Below are 26,138 nucleotides of genomic sequence, written 5' to 3'. Positions count from 1 at the left end.
TGTGCAGGTCTCACGCAACATCCTCACTCTTGGTTCATTCTCAGTAGGCAGTAATGTTAGTAGGCTAACACTTTCTCTGCCAAACAACTGATGATCTAAAAATGATTAAAGGTATTAAGGGAATTCTGCTCCTTATTAACTGAGCTCCTTCTAATTAATAGGCGTGAATAACCCATTACTTAACTGTTTTGTAAATTTAGGTGTTTTGATACTGGCTTTTCTTAAACTTCTGTTTTTGCCTCTCTGTTCTGCCCAGTGAGCACCCCGTAAACACGCACACACACACACACACACACACACACACACACGCGCGCGCGCGCGCAGTGAGAAGTGGCTGGCTGGCAAGAGTGTCTCTTGCCACCAGCTCCTCCGCACCTACACCAAACAAACAAGGTCTTGTGCGGCCACCTAGTGGAGTCTCTTCGTCACTGCAGGCCCCCGTAGCTTCTGAAGGGAAACTGCAGGCACCGGCTACTCTGAAGACGGCCCACTTCTTCAAGACGCCTGCGACCCGCCCTGGAAGGTGAGCCAGGCGAGAAAGGAGGGTGGGCACGAGGGCGTGCCCAGCTCTGTCGCTGCTCCACTTCCGCTGGGCTCGGTGGCCGAAGGCTGCCCCGTGTGAGGCCTGGCGGCCCTGATCCAGAGGAAGGAAGTGATGTCATGGCTGCCTCCTCAGAGCCGCCTTGGACTAGAGGGTGGGGGTGGGGAGAGTGGATGAGTGCCAGGGTCAGACACACAGCCCTTGTCTTCTGAGAAAGGTCAGCCTTTGAGAGACTTGTTTAGCAGAGATTCCTCGCCTCAGTTTGAACTCTCCATTGGAGTCCTTGACAGAATTGCCCCTTGGGCAGAGAAACGGGTAGAGGACACAGAAAAGGAACGGCAAAATGGTGACCAGAGAACAAGGTCTGCAAAACTCAGCAGCCCCTGGGCAATGGGGTTTCAGTGACGAGGGGTTTGGGCCATACCATGGAATGAGGCTCCTAGGAGGAGGCACCCTGGAACCATCCCACAGGGTCCCCCATATTTATAGATCTCTGAGTTCTGGGCCCCAAGAAGGAGATGGCACTGGGAGATCAGCTGTGGTCAGACACACACCATTACTGACACCTCTCCCAATTTTATACACTCCATCTTGCAGGTGCCGAAATGTGTGGTACCATTGCGTGACATCACCTTTCCTTTGCTAATTTTATGTGTTCACCTGAAAACAAAATGTATCCAATGTGTACCATATTGGAAATTACCTTTAGCCCTAGTTCCTCCCTTTACCCAAGATAGCTCTGCGTGAGCCTTTCTCATGTGCCTGCAAATTCTGCCTGGAGAAACCTTAACTTAGGTTTCTCCACTTGAACAGTGTCTCCAAAGAGCAGTTTAGGCTGACCACTCTGTCCTTACCCCACATTCCCATCTGGCTTGCGTCCTAACCATTCCACGGAAACTGCTCTTTTAGAGATTGCTCGGGACCTTCTCATTGCCAAAACTGAAGGCCTCATTAATAATAGCGTGTCAGGTTTGATGTTTTATACAGTCACAGCCCCTGGTATTCAAAGATGTAACTTTATTTTCCTAGAACTGACCTCAGACCGGCATCTCAACCTCCAGTGCCGGCTTGGCAGCAGAAAATGTAGTCTTTCCTAATTCAAGGTAAACTCAGCTGCTTCTGTTTGATTTTTTCGATCCGTTTACAGGCACTAACCCAGGGTATTAGGATTCAAAAATAAGCTTTGTTTTCTAGTTCTCTGGGCAGGTCTGTTTTCTACATAATTGTATAGTGCTATGTCTTTTATATTTAACATTTTTCTTGAACCTTTATTCATTTTTTGAGAGACAGAGCATGCGAGCGGGGGAGGGGCAGAGAGAGAGGGAGACATAGAATCTGCAACAGGCTCCAGGCTGTGAGCTGTCAGGACAGAGCCTGACACAGAGCTGGGACCGGTGAACTGAGAGATCATGACCTGAGCCGAAGTTGGTCGCTTAACCGACTGAGCCACCCAGGCGCCCCTTTTCAGTTCTATTTGGCTGGCTCAGGACTTCTTATCCATCCTTCTTGGCGGCCACAGTAACCTTCTAGACCTTCCCCCACTTTGCCAAGGTGCCTGGGGCTCTGGCAGCCACCTTAGACCATGACTACTTTGCTCTTCAACAGTATTCTGGACATGGCAATTCTCTGAGGAGCTGTTGTTCTCCCTGGGACATTCTGAGAGGAGTGACACACGTGCCCTCTGCTATAACATCCCTGGTGATATACAAATTTCATTGACTGTGACTACAATAGGGAACACAGTTTACATCATGGCTAAGTACATGCACACAACACAAATGAAACAACAGCTTCATGAAATAATACTTAGCATTACTCCTTGCAGTATTCTCTGGTATTTTCTATTCCATTCCATTTCTTTTCTTTTAATGCTGGTTTTAACCCAACAAATAAATGCATTTTATGATCCAAGAGTAAGTCTCAACCCACAATTTGAAAAACACTGCCCTAATAGTAGGTTTCTATTGTTCCCTTCCCCTGGGGTTTGGCTCATGGGGTGGGCGCGGGGTCCCAAACCAAAACTCAGGAAACAGTTCCACACACATTTTTGTTCTTTCTCAAAATGCACAGCTTTCAGAATAAAAGAAAGTCCTGTCTTTCAAGATGTTGTCTCTACTATGAGTTTAAAATAAATCCATTCAGACATTCAACAGACTTTTTATTTTCAGCTTTTCCACTCTCAGTCTGAGAACAATGTGTATAGAATATGACAGAGTGGTAGAGGAAATAGTGTAAGGAAGCACAAGGAAATAAAACTTCACTGAACATTTCCAAGCATTATATGTTCTTTTGGTAATAGTGATAATCATAGCTAATAATGACTCAGTGTATATTATGGGTCAGGTACTGTGCTTGGTCTCTTGCATTTATTATTTCAGTTAATCATTATAGTATATCTATGATATGGCACAAATATTATCCCCATTTTATAAAAAGGAAACAAAAATGAATCTGTCCCTTCCCTGCACACCTGAAGACCATTTCTCATGTCTGTTTCTTTCTTTGTGCTTCATCTATGAAATGAGGGAGGGGGACTAGACTGTATCTTTCAGCTCTAAAAGGGCTCAACTGCCTCGTCAAAGCATGGCTGCTTTCTACTCAGTTTGAAAAGTAATGGTTTTATTGTCAACTGTGTTAGACCTGCACGTGATCCCTTCTGCAGCTCTCAGTCATTTCCCATCCAGGGCTCCCTGAGCCCTAAAACTCAAGGTCATCCACAATCTTTTCCCAAACTAGAAGGGACTGGGAGTCCTTCCTAGTTCTTGGCAGCCTGCAGACCCTTAACAGAAATGACTGTAGTAATTTCTCCTTTTTTTTTTTTTTTTTTCTAAAACACATATCTGTAAAAGGAAGAAAGATGCTTGGGTAATGCAAACAAAAGGCAATTACAAACTATTATTTTTCCCAATTTGGTTAGTTTGTATATCCAGCAAGCACATATTTATTAAATATATACTAAGCACTATACTACATGCTACTAGTGGTGAACAGGACAGATCAAACTCTCGCCCTTCTGGAGTTTATATTCTAGAGGGGCTGGTTTCAGGGGAGGGCAGACATTGGTGCTTTTCAACCTTCTTTTATTTTATTATTATTATTATTTTTTAAGTTTATTTATTTATTTTGAGAGAAAGAGAGAGAGAGAAAGAGAGGAGCAGAGAGAGGAGAGAGAGAATTCCAGCAGGCCCTTCATTGTCAGTGTAGAGCCCATTGCAGGGCTTGAACTCACAAACTGTGAGATCGTGACCTAAGCTGAAGTCAAGAGTCAGATGCTTAAGCGACTGAGCCACCCTGGAGCCCCTCAACCTTCTTTTAAATCACACCTCTGAGTGGTGCCTGGGTGGTTCAGCTTGTTAAGCATCTGACTTTGGCTCAGGTCATGATCTCGCGGTTCATGAGTTCAAGCCCCGTATCAGGCTCCGTGCTGACAGCTCAGAGCCTGGAGCCTGCTTTTGATTCTGTGTATCCCTCTCTCTGCTCTTTCCCAGTCTTTCCCAGCTTGTGCTCTGTCTCCCTCTCTCAAAAATAAATAAACATTAAAAAAAACATTAAATCACACCTCCCAGTAAGAAATACTTTTTGCACAACAATGAAGTACATGCTTTTTCTCCCTCCCCTGCCCCACACAACAGAATCGTAAGTGTGGTGGAACAATACTTACTCTTATTACATATAAAAAGCTAAAAACATAAAATATTGTTATCAATCCTTGAATGCAGCATAGAAAAAATTCCCAAATAAGCAATACAAATCAAGAGTTAGGCAAGATTTTATTTAATGCTCCAGGTGTGCTTCTTTTCTTCTAAGTTTATTCCTTAGGACAAAGACAAATACTTTGTGCATAAACTCATGAGCCTATGTCTGTCCTTAGTATTAATAAGTTTTAAAGGTTGAAGATCCTGGCTCATACATTTGTTTATTGTCAGTGGTAATAATAGCGATGAATTCTTTTTACCTAGCAAAGGAAACTCTTCTGTAATCTTACTCTAAAGTCAGGATGCACTTAATGTCTTGTGATCATTTTTTAGTGCAAATGAAGAATAAAGCAGCAATAATTCACTTGCCCCTTTGGGGCACCAAGTTTGGGTCAATGAGTTTCAAAGGAAAAATGTTTTTCTTTCATCTGAAAAAATGTGCCCTAATTTTATAATTTCTTTTCTGGAAAATCGTGATTGCAAATTTGAAACTGAGGGGTAAAATATAACAGTATCCTTAACTTTATTTCAGTCCCTGTCTTTATTGATAATTTCTTCTTCAATGTGCTGCAGCAGTATTGGGAACAATTAGGAGCTAAGGTGATAGCTTTTAAGTCTTACTTGCCATAACAAAATGTCTTTTTGGAATCTTGGGTATGTTTGACTTGCTAAATTACATTGTTTTCTCCCTAAAGTTATAAATGGGAGTTCATTTAAAATATCAATATCATCAGTTAAATATACTAATTTAAAATCCCAAACATGTCTTCAAAAATGAGATTGTTCGCCAAATGAGATTGCTTTTCAACTAGAAAAATGTTATTGTCATTTCTGAGTTTATTCACCCTGCCTAAGACTTCCCGTTAGGTCCCCTTAGGACAATCAATGAACTTCAGCATGAGTGTCTGGTTTGCACCAATCTGAGCAAAGCACATCAATATTTTGTTCAATGAGCTCTCTTTAATGAATTCAATAAACTTTGCCATGGTTTTTCTAACGCTTCCATGAAATTCAGCACAACTATTTCTAGAGATGCCAAGTTTAATTCCTATTGATGCTGATTTCAAAGCACAAGTGTTTTTAGGAGCTTTTAACAAGATTTTAATCGCTCTGTTATGCTTTCTAGCCATATCTGCTGGCTCTGTCACTCATAATTCCTTTACTATTTTTCCAGTTTAATAGATATTGACCAATGAGTCATTTTTTTTCCAGTTTTGTAAATATATCTGATCCAGTGTGTGTGAGGTTAAATTTAAACATATAACATCCCTTGTCATCTTGCAGAAACTAGAAAAGTTGAATAACTCACAGCATCTGTACTCTTTTCCAGGATGGATCACAAGCTCTATATTGGATTTTAACCACATGAAAAGCATGGCTTTAAATCTTTTTTTTTTTTTTTTTTTTTTGAGACAGGGGAGGGACAGAGGGAGGGGGAGAGAGAATCTTAAGTAGGCTCCACACTCAGTGCCTAATTCGGAGTTCAATCCCACAACCCTGGGATCGTGACCTGAACTGAAATCAAGAGTCAGATGCTTAACTGACTGAGACACCTAGGCACCCTGAGAAGCATGGCTTTAGAAGTTTCTACGGTTCCACAGATTTAACTAGAAACTGTATTTTACCAAAGAGTTGTAAATTTTATTAGCCAACTTCACATTGTACATCACATGTATCATATCTAGTTATATTAGAAGAGTAATTTTTAAACATCTGTATGAGCCATTTTTCTTTTGCTGAATCATATGCAACTAAATCTCATTAACAGTCTGTAGAACTACTAAGAAATTGTGCCAATAATTTTTCGTCCAAAAAGTGTTTGTGGGGCTTGTTGACAAGTCGTGTGCTGTTTCTCAGTGTCCTGTTAGTTTTGAAGGGGTCATTACAACATAATATACTGGGGTTTGTCACTTTTGTTGGATTTTTACACAATGAAAAAACATTTAATTTTTTTTATTAAAAATATTTTTTAAAGATTTTTTTTAAAAGTGATCTCTATATCCAACGTGGGGCTCGAACCCACAATCCCGACATCAAGGCTCGCTGGGGCACCTGGGTGGCTGTCAGTTGAGTGTCTAACTTTGGCTCAGGTCATGATCTCGTGGTTCATGGGTTCAAGCCCCATGTTGGGCTCTGTACTGACAGCTCAGAGCCTGGAGCCTGCTTCAGATTCTGTGTCTCCCTCTCTCTCAGCCCCTCCCCTGCTCACATTCTGTCTCTTTCAAAAATAAACATAAAAAAAAAAAAAGGAGTCGTATGTTCCTTGACTGAGCCAGCCAGGCACCCCTAAAAAGACATTCTGAAGACTTTATAGTCTTGTATCTTCTTCTTTTTTTTTTAAAGCATGCACCTCAACATTGTCGCTCGTTACAGATGTAGATATCTGGAGGTTGAACTTGGGCATCCCTCTAATTTTCACTTCATCATCCTTTTCTAAAAGTAAGGAGAAATCCCGTGAAAGAGAAGTTCATGCTAATTTCATAAAATATGTATTTGATGCAAACCTGATACATATATTACTTGGTAATGTCTTTTCAGAAAAAAAAATGCTTTACAATGAAGCCTGATTAATGTTACTATAAAATATAAATTCTGTTAACTGTCCTGTAATGGTGATGGTCACATTCACATCATATACTAGATAATCAAATGAGATTTCGTTAGAAGATAGAGTTTTCCTGTGTTAGCTGATATTTGTCACAGCCTTGCATTATCTCTCCTAATTCTGTTCAGAGCAATTGGATGCAGTATTTCTGACAAAGTTCACAATTCTTTTTTTGTTTTTGTTTATTTTTAGAGAGAGAGAAAGAGCAAGCAGGGGAGGGTCAGAGAGAGAGGGAGAGACAGAGAGAGAGAGAGAGAGGGAGAGAGAATTGTAAGCATGCTCCATGCTTAGGGCAGAGCCCAATGTAGGGCTCGATCTCACTACCCTGAGCTCATGACCTGAGCCAAAATCAAAGTCAGATGCTTAACCGACTGAACCACCCAGGTGCCCCCAAAGTTCACAATCCTTTATTAAAATCCAGTGGTGTGTTCTCATATTATCTACCCTTTGCTATCATATTTGATTCTCTATTCTCCTGTATTCTATTTTGTTAAAAAAAAATTAAGTCTGCTGGGACCCATAGCTTTATTTTACAATCTACTAATATATTATGTCTTGCAAGTACTCTGAATAATGCCGAGTTAGATAATAAATATGTTAAAAAAAAAACAAGACAAGTTCAGAGAGTGGTAGTGTTCTAGGAGAATATAAAAGAATAATGCAATGAAATAGAAAGTATCTGGGCAGGGGTTAATTTTACCAGGGTGGTCAGGGAAGTGTTCTTGGATAAGATGACATTGAACAGTGCTCTGCATTGTGCAGGCTATTGATATGACTGCATTCTTGAGCATATGTGGGTAGTATGAACTGTATTATTTCAGATGTGCTTCTTATTTACTAGTTGTTTTGTGTATACTTGGTGAGTTCCCAGCTAGGCTGCAACTTCCTGCAAGGCAAGTCTTTTTTGTTTTTTTCATTAAACAACAAAAGTCCCCTAGCATTTAGTTTTGTGCTGTGTGTTAAGTAGAGGCTGGACAAAGAAATGCTTGTTTGATGTTGACTACTGGGGATCACCATAAACCAGCGCCAACATCCTTATAGGTGGAACAGATGAGAGCCTGTGCCCCGTGGTGAGGTTTGGGAAAGCCCTTAATGCTTCTCAATAGCTCCACATGAATGCCTGTGCCTGGAACTTCATAATTAGAAATTCTGTCCTTTATCTTTCAGCCTTTATCAATTAAGTCTTAACAACTATTTGTGCCCCTGTTTAAGGGATATTATTTCTATGGCTAAGTCATCGTTGAATTCACAAAGAAGAGTTGGCCTGGCTAATCTTTCCTAAGTACCAGCCCTGCAGTGTGGACAGTGGCTGCCTGTCTGGATAGGATCAGAGAGAAAACACTCCCAGTGCAGGCCTGATTGACAATTTGGGATTAAAATAATGGCATAAAAAGTGACTGACCGTTAATTACCCACATTTACATACTAATTTTGATACATTTGTTCTTAAAGAAATACAGATTAGTTTCCCTTTTCAAACTTCAATTTTCATTAATTTTGGTCAATTTACTTTAGCCTCAGTTTGCTTCTCAACTCCAGGGAGGATTCTCTCTGGCTTCACAAAAGCCTTCCAAGGGAAGGCAGCTCTGGCTTTCTGGCTCTGGGAGTGGCTGCTTCAGCTCTAAGTCAGGGAGCCCCAGAACTCTGATACTTTTGCTCAAAGGCTGGCGCAGATCTTTGAAAGCCTCATTTCCGCATATGTGTGAAGTATTGGAGAGAAGGGAAGAAAATCCTCCCCTTTTTTCTCCCCTCCTCTAAATAACCCCAACTTTTCTCCCGGTGTTAAGACCCAGACAATACCCCTCACTCTAAACCCGGGCCTTTAAAAGATGTCTGTGCTTTTCAACAAATGGTGTTGAGAAAACTGCATGCAAAAGATATTCACATGCAAAAGAATAAATTTGGACCTTTACCTTACACCATATACAAAAATTAACTCAAAATGGATCCATCACCAAAACTTAAGAACTAAAACTATAAAACTCTTAGAAGAAAATGTAGCAGAAAAGCTTCATGACAGTAGATTTAGCAATGATTTCTTGGATATGACACCAAAAGCCCAAGCAAGCAAAGGGAAAAACTACGTAAACTGGACTTCATCAAAACTAAAATCTTCTGTGCATCCAAGGACTTAGGCTACAGAGTGAAAGGGCAACCCATGGAAAAGGAGAAAATACCGGTAAATCGTGTATCTGATAAGGGGTTAATATCCCAAATAATAGAAATAACTGCAGCTCAACAACAAAAAGACAAATAATTTGGTTAAGAAACAAGCAAAAGACTTGGATAGACATTTCTCCAAAGAAGACATGTAAATGGTCAATAAGCACACGAAAAGATGGTCAACCTCACTAATTATTAGAGAAATGCAAATCAAAACTACAATGAGATATTACCTCACACCTATTAGGATGGCTGCTATCAAAAAACCAACAAAGCCGCAAATAACAGCATTGGTGAGGAGGTGGAGAAATTGGAATCCTTGGGCACTCTTGGTGGGAATGTAAAATGGTGCCCCTGCTATGGAAAATAGTATGGTGATTCCACAAAAAATTAAAAATAGAATTACTATGTGATCCAGCAATTCTGCTTCTGGGTATATATCCAAAAGAATTGGAAGCAGAGTCTCAGAGAAGAGATATTTGTATCCCCATGTTCATAGAAGCATGATTCATAACAGCCATAAGGTAGAAAGGACCCAAGTGTCCACCTACAGATAAATGGATAAAAATGTATATACATACAGTGGAACATTATTCAGCCTGAAAGGGAAGGAAATTCTGACACAGGCTGCAAGGCTGAGTCTTAAGGGCATTATACAAAGTGAAATAAGCCACTCACAAAAGGACAAATGCTGTATGGTTGATGTGTATGAGGTACCTAGAGAAGTCAAATTCAGAGACAGTTGAATGGGGGCTGCCAGGAGCTGAGGGTAGCAGAGAGTTACTGTTTAATGGGTACAGAGTCGCAAGAGTCTAGAGTTGCATGACATCGTGAATGAATTTAACACTACTGAACTGTACCCTTACAAATGGTTAAGATGGTAAATGTTATGTGTGTATTTTACTACCAAAAAATAAAAAATAAAAAGGTCAATGCTATTAAGCTTGTCCCTTTTCAGAACGTAATTCAAGGGGAGAAAAACCCAAGGCCTCATATGACTTGCTGAATTTTATGAAATATTTATGGCACTTTAATTTGCATATACTTATGTGATTGACTAAGTTGAGAAATTCAGCACAGGACTAGGAATTGGCTAAGGATAGTCCCTAGGTTAACAGATAACATGCAGAGTTTGTTAAGGTGTTTATCTTTAGGGAAAATGTTTTAAGGAGCTTTTAATATTTAGACAGCCTCAACATTCAGTATATGATTATGTAAAAGTGAGATTCTAGAGTCCATAAAACTAACTTTATGGTAAGAAAAGTTTTTTGTTTTTTTCAGGGGTAACACATTAATCTTCTATTATAAAATTAATTTGTGTTTAATAAAAAATGTGGAAAAATTAAAAATAAAGCAAGTCCCACCACCCAAATTTAACCTTATTTCCTTTCTAGTCATTTCCAGTCTTTTTTCCACACATAGCTTTAAAAAAATATATAGTCTGGTCATATCATACATGAACAGTAACCATTATTTTAAAAACCTGTGTATCTAGTAGATTGAAGAGTGCATATATTTTAGTTTAATTTCTACTTCTTTATTTTTGGAAAATTCAGATACATTATCATATATTTTCCTTGTGATTAAATAAATAAAAATGATAGAAGTTAAAACTAAAATCTTTGTTCACAAAGAGCATTTTTCTACATTATGTATAATTTCCTTTGGATTTATTCCCATAAACAGAATTCAAAAAGTTTAAACATTAGGAGTTTTGATACATTTGAAGGGTTTTGATATTACCAAATTCATTACCTACGTGAAAAGTTGTGTGTGAGTGCTATCCCACAGCACCTTTGCCAGTCTTTAATGTCATTTATTAATTTTTGCCAAGTTGGTATGTGAAAATGTGTTCTTATTTTACTTTGCATTTCTTGAAGCTTTTTGCAATATATTTGTTTCCTAATTGTATATCCCAACTATTTTTTTTTTTTACTGGATTCCTTATTTCTGTGACTTGCCATCTGCAATTGACTTCAAATGAGTTCCTATTTAATCCATACATAATACTAACACTCTGTATCATAGTGCCTGCAAATACTTTTCCTAGTCTATTGCTTCCCTTTACTTTTTGACTATTTTCGACTGATGTTTCTAATTTACCTAGGATTACATCTGCCTTTATTTATTTTTTTTTTTCAGGTGAATATGTTGTGTAGAAAGGGGTTAAGTGTAAATGACAGGGAACCTACATTATTGTCTGCTAATGTCATTTAGAAATAAGGTAGGAATCTCATTCCTGTCCCTGAGTCTGCCACTACCTGAGCTGTTACTCTATCACTCTCTTCTGTGAGGGTGCGGGTTCCCAGATAAAATGCCCAATTAAACTGAATTTCAGATGAACAACGAATACTTTTTAAAGTGTAAGTATATCCCAAATGTTGCATGGGCCATACTGATTCTACAAAAGTATTGGCTGTTCATCTGAAATTCAATTTTAATTGGGCAGCCTGTGTTCTTATTTGATACATCTGGCACTTCTACTTGGGGCTGGAATATTAACACCTGCTTACCTAACACCATCATATATTAGCCGTTGGGAACAGGGATGGTGGGAGCTGAAAGAGAGGATAGTTCCTGCTCTGAGAGAGTTTATACTCTAGTTTCTCAGAGAATTTTGCAATCAGAAAGATAACCTCCTGGACTATTTCAATGACTGCTAGATTAAAGTTAGAGTCTCTGTGTTTCCCTGCTGCCTAAGGCAGAGTTATCCACATTTACATAGAGCCACCTGAGACACCCCTTCCCTGGGGAGTCTGATTCCATTGGTTCGAAGAGGGATCCAGAAGCCTCTGATTTTAACAAGAGTCCAGGTGATTCTCTTGCTCAGGTAAATCTGTGCAACTCTGGCAGACTTGGCGTCTTCTGGGTAACAGCGCTCAGAAGTCGCTTCTAGTTTTTATAGCCCATTCTAAATCACTGACATACAGTTTTGCAGTGGTGATTATCTTCGTAAATTGCTTTACAGGTGATACCGTTCATCCCATTCGGTCTTTACTTATTCTCCAGGAAAGCAGGGGAGCTTATTTCCGCTAGACGGAGGAGGGCTGGGAGGCTCACAGGGGCTAAGTTCTCCCGGCAAGAGGGTCAAGCAGCCGGGCCGCAAAGGCCGCCCTCTTTCCACCCCACCAGGCCACCTCCTCTCGCCCGTGGGGACCACTGGGCTGGATTTAGAGCCCACCTGGAGTTTCAGGTGATTTCCGCTCCGAAAGTGCTAGCCTGCAACTAGCAAACGGTTAGGGTACAGGCCAGCGCGCCGCTCAGCACAGGAACCCGGGCCCTCCCCGCGCGGGCGAGCCGGGGAGTTCGGGGGTCCCCCTCCGTCGGAGCCCCGCACACCCGAGACGAGAGGCCGGCCGTCCCCGTTCCCGGAGCGCTGCGCGTGTCCGAGCCGGGCCGCCCGGAGCCGAGGGCGCGCGGGCGCGGCGGCGGGGGCGCGCTCTCCGAGCACGTGCGCCGGGCAGCTCCTCCAACCGCCGCTCCCGGGGAAGAGGGCGGCTTCCCGGGAAGCGGGCCGCCGCCGCAGCCGCCGGGACTCGGAAGTGCCGAGAGGGTTGTTGGGGACTCGTGGCGCGCGTGAACGCCGCCGCCGCTGCCCGGGACAGCCCGGAGGTTGGTAGCCGGGGACCGCAGCGGGTCCCGGGGAGGTTAGGTGTTGACTTTCGTGCTTCGGTGTACTCCCTTGAGAAACAAATGCTCCAGGAGCTTTCCGTTTCCTACTCGGGTTCCTGCTTCCGTGCCCGGGGGCGGGGCAGAGGAGGCTCCCCGTCGCGCGGTGGAGACAAAGGCGGCGGGCCCTGCGCCCCGTGCCAGGCCGGCCTCCGGGCGCGGTGGCGGGGCTCCCGCAGGCCCCGCCGAGTCCGCGCACGTCCCCGCCAGCGGCCTCTCCCCGGGCTTGGTCCCTGGTTCCCTCTGGTCTCCTCGGCGGTGTTAGACGTGCGCCTGCCCTACTGCTGCGGCTCCAGTGCTCTCCCCCCCCACCCCAAAGTTAGAGATTTATTTTGCTTTCTATTCTTCAGACTCAGTTTCCCTCTTCGAAGTCTAGCCTCCAGGGGCACCGGTCTTTACTTGGAAAGGCCCTCCTCCCCGCAGTTCTCACCAAAGTGGGCGGGCCAGGTACTGGGGTGGCCTTGGTGTTAAGAAATGTGCTGCTTCCTTGGTTCCTGGCTCTTGGATCAGGGCCAACTAGAAGTTGGCGTCCTTGGTGGTTTGCATTTTATGGAAATGAGACTCAATATTTCTATGTTGTATTCCTCATTCATTCGCAGAGCTAGGCACTTAGGTGCTAACAAGTACTTACTTGATTAAGTGCGATGGGAACATGAGAAGAAGGGCTTCACTGAAGAGGTGGTGGTTTTTATAAGTACAGTGTTTTTTTCCTTCCATTCGTAATGCTCCATCTTTCCTGTAATAATTCTCACTTTTCTCTGTGGCAGTCCCTGTAATTAGTAGAGGATAGGGACAGTCAGTTCTGACCTGAACGATTCAACTAATGTTAACAATGACGATGCGCTTGTCAGGTGCTTTAAACCTATTATTTTTAAACCTTAAAACCACTGGGAAGGATAGATGGTGTTATCCCTTTTCACAGCAGAAGAAAAGACTGGGAGGAGATGCCAGTGGCACAAACTGGTAAATTTCAGGGCCGAGTTTTACACTCCCTTTTCTAGATCAAAGCCTGTGCTGTATCTACTGCTTATTTAGCTCCCTCCTTGGGAAGCAGGTTAGATAGACTAAGGTGAAGGCCAAGTCTCTGGAGAGAGCAGTTATTATTGTGGGAGGCTAGATGTTTGTGGGAACTCTGGTAACATCAGGAACTAGTCAGCCTAGGTGGTACTTATCAGTGTGTTTCCTGCTTGCAGCTCAGGGCCTGGCCAAGGTGAGGTGCTCCTTAATTGTTGCACTAGAGTTCCTAACTTACGTGAAATCCTTGATTCCTTGTAGGTTTTTCCCCGTTTTTTTTGGAGGGGGGTTGCCATGGACCTTTTTGGAGTTAGGGGAAGCCAATTTTTTAAAAAAAGTTTATTTTTTTTGAGAGAGAGGGAGACAATCCCAGGCAGGCTCTGTGCTGTCAGTGCTGAGCCTGATGCAGGGCTCAAACTCATGAATCATGACCTGAGGTGAAACCAAGAGTCAGATGTTTAACCCATTGGGCCCCCCAGGCACCCCTGGAGAAGCCAATTTTCAAATTATTTTTTGAATGTTTGTTTATTTTTGAAGGAGAGAGAGGCAGAGTGTGAGCAGAGGAGAAGCAGAGAGAAAGGGAGACACAGAATCCAAAGTGGGGTTCAGGCTCTGAGCTGTCAGCATAGAGCCCCACGCAGGGCTCGAACTCACAAACCATGAGATCATGCCCTGAGCCAAAGTCGGATGCTTGACCGACTGAGCCACCCAGGCTCCCCTAGAAAAAAAAAATTTTTTTTTTAATGTTCAATCCATTTTTGAAGTGGGGGGGTGCAGAGAGAGAGGGAGACACAGAATCCAAAGCAGGCTTTAGGCTCCGAGCTGTCAGCACAGAGCCTGACGTGAGTCTTGAACTCAAACTGCTAGATCATGATCTGAGCTGAAGCTGCACATTCAACCGAGTCCTCCAGGTGGACTGGAGGTGCACTAAATGATATTTCGAGGTATTTGCAGCAGGTGCACTATGGTATGAAAGTATCTGACTTTTACTGGTGACGAAGTTGCCAGAACTGCTCTTATTAGTATGGTTTGTTGTACACGTGTATAGTAAATGAAATCCTGCATTTCAGTTAGAGGTTCATGAAAATAAAGATGTATGAGAGAATTTATAGGTTCATGGCCCCCTGAATTTTCCCTATGGCCACCTTGGAGGTGGGTATCCTAGGTTACAAACCCTACTTGGTGTTTTTCTTCTGAGTGCTTGCTGGCCACCCTAGAGCATTATAAATACCTATTAACTTTCAGTTAGTGTCTCCTTTTACTCAGGTGTGGTTGTTTCTGGTGATAAAAGCTGTTGAGAGGGAATTGCCGGATTGTTTACATACTCCACTTGCTCTGCCTCTTCTATGGATAATGCTGCTGGAGAATATTCTTGTGATAGTGGGTGTGTGTCATATAGTACAGGAGAGGTTATTTAAAAAAAATTTTTTTTTAAGTTTATTCATCTTTGAGAGAGAGAGAGAGAGAGCATGAACAGGGGAGGGGCAGAGAAAGAGAGGTAGACACAGAATCCGAAGCAGGCTCCAGGCTCCGAGCTATCAGCACAGAGCCCGATGCGGGGCTCTGAACTCACAAACCATGAGATGTGAGTGACTCACGCCCAACCGACTGAGCCACCCAGGCACCCCCAGGGGAGGTTTTGTTGTTGTTGTTGTTGTTTTTTTTTTTTTTTTTTTTTTTTTGAGAGTGGGCATGAACCTTAATGGTGTATGATATTACCAGTGCCAGAGAAGAAAAAGGTGTTATCACTGTATATTCCACAGACATGTAAAAGATTTTAAGATGTTTTTGTGAATAGTTTTGGTAATGGCTGAAAATTCAGATGAAATGGGCCTTAAAAATGTTTTATTATTTATACACACACACACACTCACACACACATAGAGTGTACACGCATATGCGTGCATGAGTGTGCATGCACAAGCAGGGGAGAGGGACAGAGGAAGAGAAAGAATTCCAAGCAGGGGGTTGACGTGGGTCTCTATCCCATGACCCTGGGATCATGACTTGAGCCGAAATCAAGAGTTGGCCACTCAACCAACTGAGCCACCCAGGCACCCCGAAATGGGCACTTTTTAATAAAACATCTTATCTAAGACATGATAAAAGCTGAGTACTCCTGTATCTATTAAAGAAATGACATTTGGAGTTAAAATCCTTTCCAAAGCAAAATTTCTGAGCCTACATGGCTTTATAAGGGAAATATTACAAACATTAAAAAAAAAAAAAAAAAAAAGAGGGAACACTCCCTAGCTGCTTTTATGAGGCCAGCATAACCTTGTTACTAAAGCTTGATAAGGACATTACAAGAAAATTACAGGCCATAGTCCCATGGAAAAGATGCAAAATGATGTATTGGTAAATCAAATCTAACAGTCTGAGAAGGATACTAAACCATGACCAATTTGGACTTATTCTAGGAATGTAAGCTTTGGCTAACATTAGAAAATAAATGTAATTTAACCACATTCACATAAAGAGAAAAAATATTTGACAAAATCCAACACTGATACATGATAACTTTTTGCAAGCTAAAACATTATTGCAAACAATTAAAGATTTAAACAATGGAGGGTATGTCATTGCTCTGAAAATAAATTTACAGCTTTAGTACAATCCCAGTCACAATTCTAGCAGATTTCTTAAAAAGAGAAGTTGATAAGCCAGTTCTAAAATTTATTTGGAAATTATGGGCAATCTAAGAAAAAGCAAATTTGGACGACTAGATCAATATGTGTTATGTTAATATGGTATTGGCACAATGCTAGGCAGACCATGGAACTGAGTAGAGAATCCATAATCAGGCTCACACGTGTGGTTTGTGACAAAAGAGACAACACAGTGCAGTGGAGAAACGATGGCCAGTTCGGTGAATAATGCTGGGCCAATTGGATCTTCATATGGACAAAATGAATCTTAATCATCTCATCTCATATGCAAACATTAATCAAGCTGTATCTTACACCTAAATGTGAAAGCTGAAATAATAAAATTTCTGGAAGAAAGCAAAGTAAAATATCTTCATTACCTAGGGACAGTCAAAGGTTTATTGAATAGTACACAAAATGGAAAATATTGGTAAGAACTTCTGTTCATCTAAAGAATCCATAAGGGGAGTGAGCAGGCAAGCTAGGGAATAGGTGAAAATATTTGTAATACATATATCCAATAAAGAACTTATACCCAGAATTTAGAAACAACTTCTACAAATCATTGAGAAAAAAATGGACAGCCCAGTAGAAAAATGGGCAAGTCACTTCCTAAATGAGGATCTCCCAATTCTTAAACACATGAAAAGAGGGTTAACTTCATTAGTAATTAGGGAAATGCAAATTAAAATTAGAGTGGGCCATTACTCTATAGTCACCAGAGTGGTTAAAAGCAGGCTGTGAAGGGCGCCTAGGTGGCTCAGTTGGTTAAGTGTCTGACATTGGCTCAGGTCATGATCTTGCCATTCCTGAGTTGGAGCCCCATATTGGTCTCTGTGCTGACAGTTCAGAGCCTGGAGCCTGCTCCAGATTTTCTCTCTCTCTCTCTCTCTCTCTCTCTCTCTCTCTCTGCCCCTCCCCTGCCTGTGCTCTCTCTCTTAAAAATATTAAAAAAAAAAAAAAAAAGGTAGACTAAGTACAGGCTTCCCTCAATATCTGAAAGCAGATTGTTCTTGTGAAATCTTTTGTAACCTGAAGCGAAGAAGCAATTAACCATTAATTTATATGGAAAAAATTTTGAGCATTCCCAGACCCCCAAAATAACCCCTTTTAGGCTTTTTCTTAAGAAAAAAAAATTTTTTTATTGTTTATTTTTGAGAGTGAAAGAACACATGCACGCAAGCAGGAGTGGGGCAGAGAGAAAGGCAGAGAGAATCTGAAGCAGGCTCCAGGCTCTGAGCTGTCAGCACAGAGCCTGACCTGGGGCTCAAACTCAGGAGCTGTGAGATCACGACATGAGTGGAAGTTGGATGCCCAACCAACTGAGCCACCCAGGGTCCTCTAGGCATTTCTGGTACCTTAGGACACATTTTGCTAGTGAAGGCATGATGTAAATCAAGATCGAGCACAGATCCCCACAGATACAATTCAAAGCTCTGATGGCATGATGCTGAGATGCTCAGTGTAGTTCCCTGGGAAGGAGCTTGAGGGGGGCCACTTTTGCTGCTTGGGGTGCTTGGCTGCAAAACAAACACAATGCCATTTTCTCTTTTTGCCTTTTTTTCGTAAAAGTGAAAAATCATCTTGGGATTTCTTTTGATTAACAAAAACGGGTACTAATGTAGGTCTTTTGTAAAAGTGGAGTGGCATAACCTGAACTTTCAAAAAGTGGGGGATACCTGTCCTGGTTGGGTAATGGGTGAACTGGAACTCTCCTATGTTGCTGATGGGTATAACAATTAGAGCAAATGTTCTGGAAATTGGTGTATCATTTACTAAAGCTGGACACACACATCTCCTATGACCCAGCTGCTCCATCCTCAGATAAACACAGTAGTAAAGGCATACATATGTGTGCTGAAAGACGTGTAAGAGGATGGACAGAACAGTACTGTTCATACCGGCCCCAAGTTGGAAACAACCCACATGTTCATCAACAGTAGAATGGATAAATGCAGAGTAGTTTATAGAGTGGAATACTCTTTAGTAATGAGAATGAACAGATCATTGACTCATATACAACATGGATGAGCCTCCCATATCGCTCAACAAAAAGAGGGGCGCCTGGGTGTCTCAGGTGGTTAGGCAACTGACTCTTGATTTTAGCTCAGGTCATGATCTTACGGTTCGTGGGGCTCTACGCTGCCAGTATGGAACCTGCTTGGGATTCTCTCTCTCCCTCCCTGACCCCTCTGTCTACTCCTTCCAGTTTCTGCATGCTCACTGTCTCTCTCTCTCAAAAATAAATAAACTTAAAAAAATATATAAAGAAGAGCTGAACAAAAAGGAAATAGACACAACAGAGTAAATGCTATGTAATTCTATTTATATGAAGTTCAAAGCCAGGCACAACTGAATAAACTAGGACGATAGGAGTCAGGCTCGTGGTGACCTTTAGTGGAGTTACAGGAAAGGACACACAGGACTTTTGAGGCATTTTGCTTTAAATCTGAAGGCAATTACTGGAGTGAGTCTGCTTTTTGAAAGTCTTAATTTTAATTTAAGTACATTTTAATACAAAGTTTACTTAAAATAGTGTATTATAAAAATTTTTGATTCATTCAGATGCCCCTAATCTGGGGAGTGTAAGACATAGTTGGCATGACTCTTGGTGATTAAAAAGGCTCAAAACAGGTTGAGAATTTTCAGTGGAGACAGTATAATATCACATCAGTAGCTTTTGTGAACTAGGGATTTATAAAAGTGACTCCTTTTTGGCAGTCTTTAACAGCAGAGGTATGGCTTAATGGCAGTTGATATAAAAAGACTTAGAGCTCTGTTTGATATTAAGACTGATATCAGTGTGAGGTAGAAACTAAAAAATGTCAAGTTGAGAACTGAATGCAAAAATTTTGTTTTAGATTTAATTTTCTGACAATTTAAGTTTATAGCAGATTAAAAATATTCTGATTTTTGAGGTGCCTGGGTGGCTCAGTTGGTTAGGTGTCCGTCAGACACTTGATCTCAGCCCAGGTCTTTATCTCAGGGTTGTGAGTTCAAGCCCCACAATGGGCTCCACGCTGGGCAGGAAGCCTACTTAAAAAAAAAAAAAAAAAAAATTCTGATTTTTTAAATGTAAATCCTTTCAGTTAGATACTTTTCTCGCAAGTGGCAGGTGTGTTATGTTTCCTATTGTTTCTGTAACAAACTACTACAAATTTAGTGGCTTAAAACAACCCAAGTTTATTACCTTGCAGTTCTGAAGGTCAGAAGTCCAAAATGGCTGGGCAGGGCTGCTGTTCCTTCTGGAGGCTCGAGGGGAGGCTTTGCTTTGCTTTGCTTGTGGTCCCTTACTCTGACCCTCCCAGAAGGACCCTTGTGACTGCATTGGGTCTGTGTGGATAATCAGGGATAATGTCCTCATCTTTAACTTAATGATGGCTGCAAAATACCTTTGATCTGTAAGGAAGTATATTTACAGGTTCCAGGGATTAGCACATGGGCATTTCTGGGAGAGCCCTATTTGGGGGATCTCACAGATGGGATTTTATATTTTGTCTTCATAAATAGCACAGTCCCTCAATTTCAGGAGCTCACTGATATGTGTTAAATGAAGAAATGCATCTAAGACTTCATTATTTGAAGTGTAGTTTCTGGAAGAATAGAAGTGATGGTCTTGCCCTACTCTCTGTGCCACATCTGGAGTTTTAAGTTCAGGTCTAGGTACCCATACTATAAAGAGACAATTGACTGAATGAATAGTAAAGGGTCTAGGAACCAAGTCACTGAAGAAATGATTGAAGGACTCATGGATGTGTGCCCTGGAAGAGGGTTTGGGATGGAGTGTGTGTCATTAATTGTCTTTAAATATTCAAAGGAGGAGTATTGGAGAGAAGAATTAAGCCTTTTTAGTATAAGAACAATAACATTAAAAACAAAAAGAATAGCATTTTAGAACTTACTATGCCCAAGGCACTGTTTATCTCTTTGTAAATTCATTTAATCCTCACAGCATCCCGTGAGGGGTGCTGTTATCCCTGTTTATAGAGCAGGAACTTGAGGCACAGAGAGGTTAGCAACTTGTCCTAGGGCATACAGCTGGAAAGTAGCAAAGCTGGGATTTGGACTTTGGCATTCTCACTCCAGAGCCATCTCTAAATCCTCTTGTGACCCTGCTTCCATGCCTTTGGTTCCAGAAGGTACAATCAGACTAAGTGGCAGAAGGTTTTTTAAAAATAGAGGGGATGGTTTTTGACAGTTTGAGGAAACAGCAGGATAATAATCAGGACCTCTTAGAAAACGTTTCCCTGCCTCGTGATGTTATGGGAAATAGGTAGGTTATAGTAAAAGGAATTCCCAAACTGGCTAGAGATGAGACCAGATGGCCGTAGGGGCCCTACTGATTTTGAAATTCTGATCTGGGGAACATGTATTTTTTTTCATTTTATATACAAAATAACAACTTTTGTGACGTGTACTAAAGCTCTCTTGTGAACTGTAGTTTTCCCACTAACTTTCCGGAATTGATGTATTAGTAACTCTGACATACTGGAATGGTAGGCTGTGTCCCTGCCCCCTCTGAAGTTGTCATTGCTGTGCTCTCAAAATTAGATGGAATCGCTCTTCTCTTCCTGCTTGGGTCTGGACTGGTCTTTTGACCAAGAAAAGGCTTTGTGAATTCTGGAGCCTGCACCTTAAGAGACCTTGCCCCATTTGCCTTTGATCTTTTGAACCCCTGAAGCCACCATGCTGTGAAGGGTCAGGCCTACTGAGTGCCCACGTGGAGAGCCGCTGCCCGTAGCTGACAGCGGGCACCTGACGCTAGACACGGGTGAGGTCATCTTGGCCCCTCCAGTCCCTGTTGAGCTGTGTGGTGACTTAGTCACGTGAGTGATGCCTGGTAAGATCAGCAGAATGGCTTGGATCGCGTCCCAAAGAATCATGACGAAAATGGATCTTTGTCGTTTTAAGCCGCTATGTGTTGTTTATTGTGCAGTGATACAAAACCGATACATGAGGTTTTGGTGCATACTTGGAACTAGTGTGTATTTAAAAATACTCTGTGATTAGACATTCTGCCCAGTCCAGCAGACCTCCTCCAACCCACCTAATCATCCCCGTGTTAGTGAAGGGTTTTTTGGGTTTGGAGAAGTGGTTTTTTTCGTTAGTGTTGCACGAGTAAAAGAATAAGACTCTTTGGAAGACTCTTATGTAGGGTTTGGGGAAAACTGATGTGAGAAGACACGGTGTGTCTGGATTTGGTTTCCTGGTGAGAGCCCTGTAATTTATGTTCTGCAAAATAAGTTTCTGTTTCATCAAATGGGACCCTAGAAAAGAGCAAGTCTCATAACAGTTATTCCCACTGTGTTAGAATATTGCCCTACTATTTCATTTTCTTGAAAGTCATCGTCATTTCAGTGTGCACATGCTCTTTTTACTTTTACTACTTTGTGACTTCTAGAGTGCTAAATTTGTTCCTAAATTTAGAATGATTTCAATTTTACTTGGCCCTTATCTCTGTGTAACTGCTGACTCCCCCTTCTTATATCTGAGTAAATTGGTTTGGTTTAGTTTGTCTTCTTCAGTCAATCTTTTAAGGAATGTACGAGCTAGATGGTTCGGGTGTATTTTGATTACATCTAGTTGATTTACAAATTTTCTTTTCTTCCTAAAGGGAGTATCTAATTACATATAACTTTAAAATTTTCTTTTGCTTGTGTGTAGCTTGTATTACCTTCTAGCTTTCCTGACAGATTGGTTTCATCATAGACCTTGAAAAAAAAATGAATCTGGTGCACTCTGTAAGAATAGGGAGGTGGCTGATGGAAGGCTCTGGGGTTGGACTTGGTGGGTATGAAGCTAAGCTCTGCTGCTTATTAGCTGTCTGATCTGGGGCAAGTTTCTTGACCTTTCTGGGCTTTGGTTTAGTTTGCTTGTGTTAAATGAGGGTACCAGAAGTAGCAACCTCAAAAAGTTGTTGTGACGATTGGCTAATCCTTGTAAAGTTCTTTCTTAGCATAGATAACCTGTAACTGGCACTTACTATAGTACAGCTGTTACCGAACTATAAGAAAAGCCATTGGAGGAAGATTTCAGTTTTAGGACATGGAGCAACAGTTAGTTGGTAGAAGTGATCGTGGTGACGCTGGTATCTAAGGATTGTTAGCTCAGTGCTAAGAGTGCTGTGTTACAGTCCTCTGGTGCATGTGGATATGTGGTTATAGCTCATTCAGTACTAGGTATCAAGACTGAGGAGCAGGAAACGTTTGAAATGGAAGTGGTTGTCGAATCCATTTGTTGCATGCATCAAAAATAAAGTGGTATTGGAAATCGCTGGGGCAAAGCATCTTACACAAGTTATGTTTATGCACAGTTTGGGGTTTGGCATAGTGAGCTATGCTTCTCTGCCAAGATTAAGGAATAGGATTTCTGCCTGTAAAAGCGGAGCTGGGAAGTTGGGTTCTCGTTTTTTGTTCCTCACTGGCTGTTCTGTGTGCTTGGGCAGATCGCTGCCTGCCCCCCCCCCCCACCCCTCCCAAGCAGGATTCTGATTCCTGAAAAAGAGCTAACAGTTAGCCCTCCTGGTGAGGATTAGAGTGGATGGTATCTTTGAAAGCAGGTGGAGTGTTAAATTACAAAGTAAATGCAAATGTGAGTTACTTCGGTATAGAAAAAACTGTTAGCTGAGGAATTCTTGCCTTTTTACAGCGAAGATTTTATTCCGTGGGTCTCTTGAGTTCTACAGTCCCCAGATAAATACTTCTTTCGAATGCCCAGCCTCAGGGGCTCTTGCACCCCAATATGTAGGTAAAGTTCCTTGTTACTCCAGTCTAACTTCTTTCCCTTTGATCCCAGAGAAACCTGCTGTGATTTCCTTCCAACACCTAATGTTAAATGTCCTTTCTACCTCTTTGTCTTCGTTTACCTCAGATATCTTCCTATCATCAATAATACTTAGCTCTGAGATACTCTGGTCTTCCAGCTTGGAGTTGCTGTTCTGTGTTCGTAGTTTTCCTCTTCTTTAATCCTCCTGCCTCCTGGACTAATTTCAAGCTAGGTACGACTTAATTTTCCTTTGTGTTGCTTGGTTCTAGCACTTTCTCTGTACTTCCACCCGAATCGCTGCCCTCTCTGCCTCTACACTACCACAGCGTCAAAGGACTTCTTCCTGAAGCTTCACTCAAATAGTTCGATTGGCTTACAAGCCTGAGGTTTCTTCAGCAAATCAAATCCAAATTTGTAATCCTGTATGTTTAAGGCCCTCTGCCACATGGCTCTTGCTTTCCCTTCACCTCCACTAGCTACATTTTTGCTTCTTCATAGTCCTGACCAATATTCCCGTTAAGGTGGGAGTGTTCTCAGACACTTCCCTCTCCTGTCATACATCTTTGCATCCCTCCTTTGCTCTCATGTATGAATGGTACAGCCTCGTGTATGTAGATTGATCAGGTAGACATTTACTAAACACAGGCTGTACTGCTATAGTTTGGCTTTTCCTGCAGAAGTAATTTACAAATGGTGATTAGTTTCTAGGCGGTCTCACAGATGCCCACTTAGCTGCTAATGCTGCTGCAGGACTGGATCCATGCGTGAAGGACAGCAAAGTGTTACCTACACGTTTGAGGAAGGACCTCTTTGATTTCATTGTGATAGCCCATCCCTAAAGAACATGCTTATTTAGAGAATGAGAAATAGAAACTTGAGAATTTTCTGAGAGTGTTTGGGCACCTTTGTGGGTTTGTGCATTTTAAAAAAGCTCTAGTTATATTCTCCAATGTCCAACTTGCCTTTTCTTTGATGCTGTTGGGTCATTAAATGCTTTAAAATGTATCTACTCTGATTTCATTTCTGAGGGCACAGGTGAAATGAATATGGAAGAACACACCAGGGAGAAGAATTTTGTTTTTTTTTCATTGTTTATTTTGAGAGAGGGGGGAGAGAAAGAGAGTGAGAGAGCGAGAGCTGGGGAGGGGCAGAGAGAGAGAGAGGGGAGAGAGAGAATCCCAGGCAGGCCCCACGCTGTCAGTGCAGAGCCTGATGCAGGGCTCGATCTCCCGAAATGTGAGATCATGACCTGAGCTGAAATCAAGAGTCAGACACTTAACAACTGACTGGGCCACCCAGGTGCCCCAGGAATTTTCTTGAGATGGGTGGGCAAGAGTTAAAAAGAGTGGTGTTGGGAGGAGAGGACTGTTAAGGACACTTGAGTGCCTGTGTGGTAGAGTTTTGAGGTGGCGTTCCTGGAACTGTGAGGGATGAAATAAGACAGGAGGGAGTATGCATGTAATTCCTTTGAGGATTAGCAAAGTAGTGGTGAGGAAGATGTGTTGGGCAGAAAGCTGTCCAGGTGGCCTCCAAGGACCGTGTGTTTGCTGTCTGGTGGCCTGGGGTTGGGCTGGGGTGTGGACAAGGTGTGAGACCTTAGCAAGAGCTCTGGGGATGCCGTTCAGCAGCAGAGGGCATGGCCACGCCCCACGGAGGGTCAGTGATATTTCATCAGCTCAGGAAGAAAAACCAGGCTCTGGCGAGGTAGGCTTCTGAGGAATTAAATTCACTAACTGGTCCTGTTGGACGGATCGTAGCTAATATGTATTGGGTACTAATTCTGTGCCAGGCCTTGGAGAAGCATTTTACATTTAATTCATTCAACAGCCCCATGAGGAAACCTATCTAAGAGGTTGTGACCCACTCAAGTTCCTCAGCCAGCAAATGGCAGAGCCGGGACTCCCCCCTAGGTCTGCTTGGTGCAGAATTTCCCAGCGTGCTGGCAGATGGAGGCTATTTAGTCCAGTCCCCAAATTTTAGATGTGAAGATACAGCCCTGCCGCTTTGTTGCTCATGACTGTGTATCTTTGTGTGGGTCTGCAAGATATACACAGTACAGCGAAGAGCACCAAAAACGGAAGTGTTTCTAGTTCCCCGAAAGTTAACTTGTTAATGCAGAGGAATTGTCCTAGAAGACAGTGTCCCTGAAAAGCTGCTGAACAGCAGGGCTTCTAGAATTTTCATTTAATCTTTAAGATTATGTTCACATTTCAGTAGCATTTTTAGGAGTTCAGCCCTTGCTAGTCACATATTTGTAAAAAAAAATTTTTAATGTTTATTTTTGAAAGGCAGAGAGGCACAGCACAAATGGGGGAGGGGCAGAGGGAGAGGGAGACACAGAGTCCTAAGCAGGCTCCAGGCTCTGAGTTTTTAGCACAGAGCCCGATGCAGGGCTCGAACTCACAAATCGCATGATCATGACCTGAGCTGAAGTCGGACGGACACTTAACTGACTGAGCCACCCAGGCGCCCCAACTAATCACATATTCTTAATGAGGTGAGGAGACCATCCAATATAATACTAACATCCTTTGAAAGGAGACTCCTAAAACCCAGAGGTTAAAGTTAACTTCCCACTAAAGTGGAGATTACCATATTCCCACAAAGTTCCAGAAAGAAATTCTGAAGTTTTCTAGGAGATGCCAGGTATTTAAAAATGAAGTGTGAGTAGAATTGTTTAAAGCCAGAAGTGGTTCTGAAAAATAGCAGGGGGACCTGAGAAGGTGTTGTTGTTGCTGAGTGTTTGGGATTGAAAGCACGAGTGCCTACTTCTGGATGCCTTCAGTTGCAGGAGACCAAACTGCCTGAGCAGCGTTTAGGTCATTACCAAGGGGCACTCTGGTTGGAGGACCACAGACTTCTGGCCTTCTATTTTATGAAAGCCGAAGTGCTTTTTTTTTTTTTTTTTCTGCTGTCTCAGCCTGGAGAAAGGAGTTTGGGCGTGGCGGATTTTGAGCCAGGCTCTAGGGACAAGTAACTTTGTGAACGGGCATTAATGGGGCTAGCCGTGGCTGAGGGGAGGCATGGGGGGCCCAGTG

General features: G+C 42.2%; 1 protein-coding gene across 5 annotated transcripts in view; it reads left to right on the top strand.

Annotated features, from left to right (window-relative positions):
* The first annotated feature begins 424 nt into the window (after window positions 1–424).
* The window catches only part of HHAT (hedgehog acyltransferase), a 325,652-nt gene continuing 299,938 nt past the window's right edge, over window positions 425–26,138 (top strand). The window contains exons 1-2 of one of the 5 annotated variants that reach the window (XM_078441116.2): window positions 425–523; window positions 1,571–1,644. The gene's annotated coding sequence lies outside the window, so the exon portion shown is untranslated. Of the gene's footprint in view, window positions 524–1,570; window positions 1,645–12,457; window positions 12,617–12,783; window positions 13,121–23,235; window positions 23,333–26,138 lie in introns of those variants that run through there. The other 4 variants (XM_081791895.1, XM_078441115.2, XM_078441118.2 and 1 more) reach the window with 4 other exon arrangements.

The sequence above is a fragment of the Panthera onca genome, chromosome F1 (assembly GCF_046562875.1).
Source record: "Panthera onca isolate mPanOnc1 chromosome F1, mPanOnc1 haplotype 2, whole genome shotgun sequence".
Taxonomy (NCBI): Eukaryota; Metazoa; Chordata; class Mammalia; order Carnivora; family Felidae; genus Panthera; species Panthera onca.
This window is presented reverse-complemented; position numbering and strand designations above follow the sequence as displayed.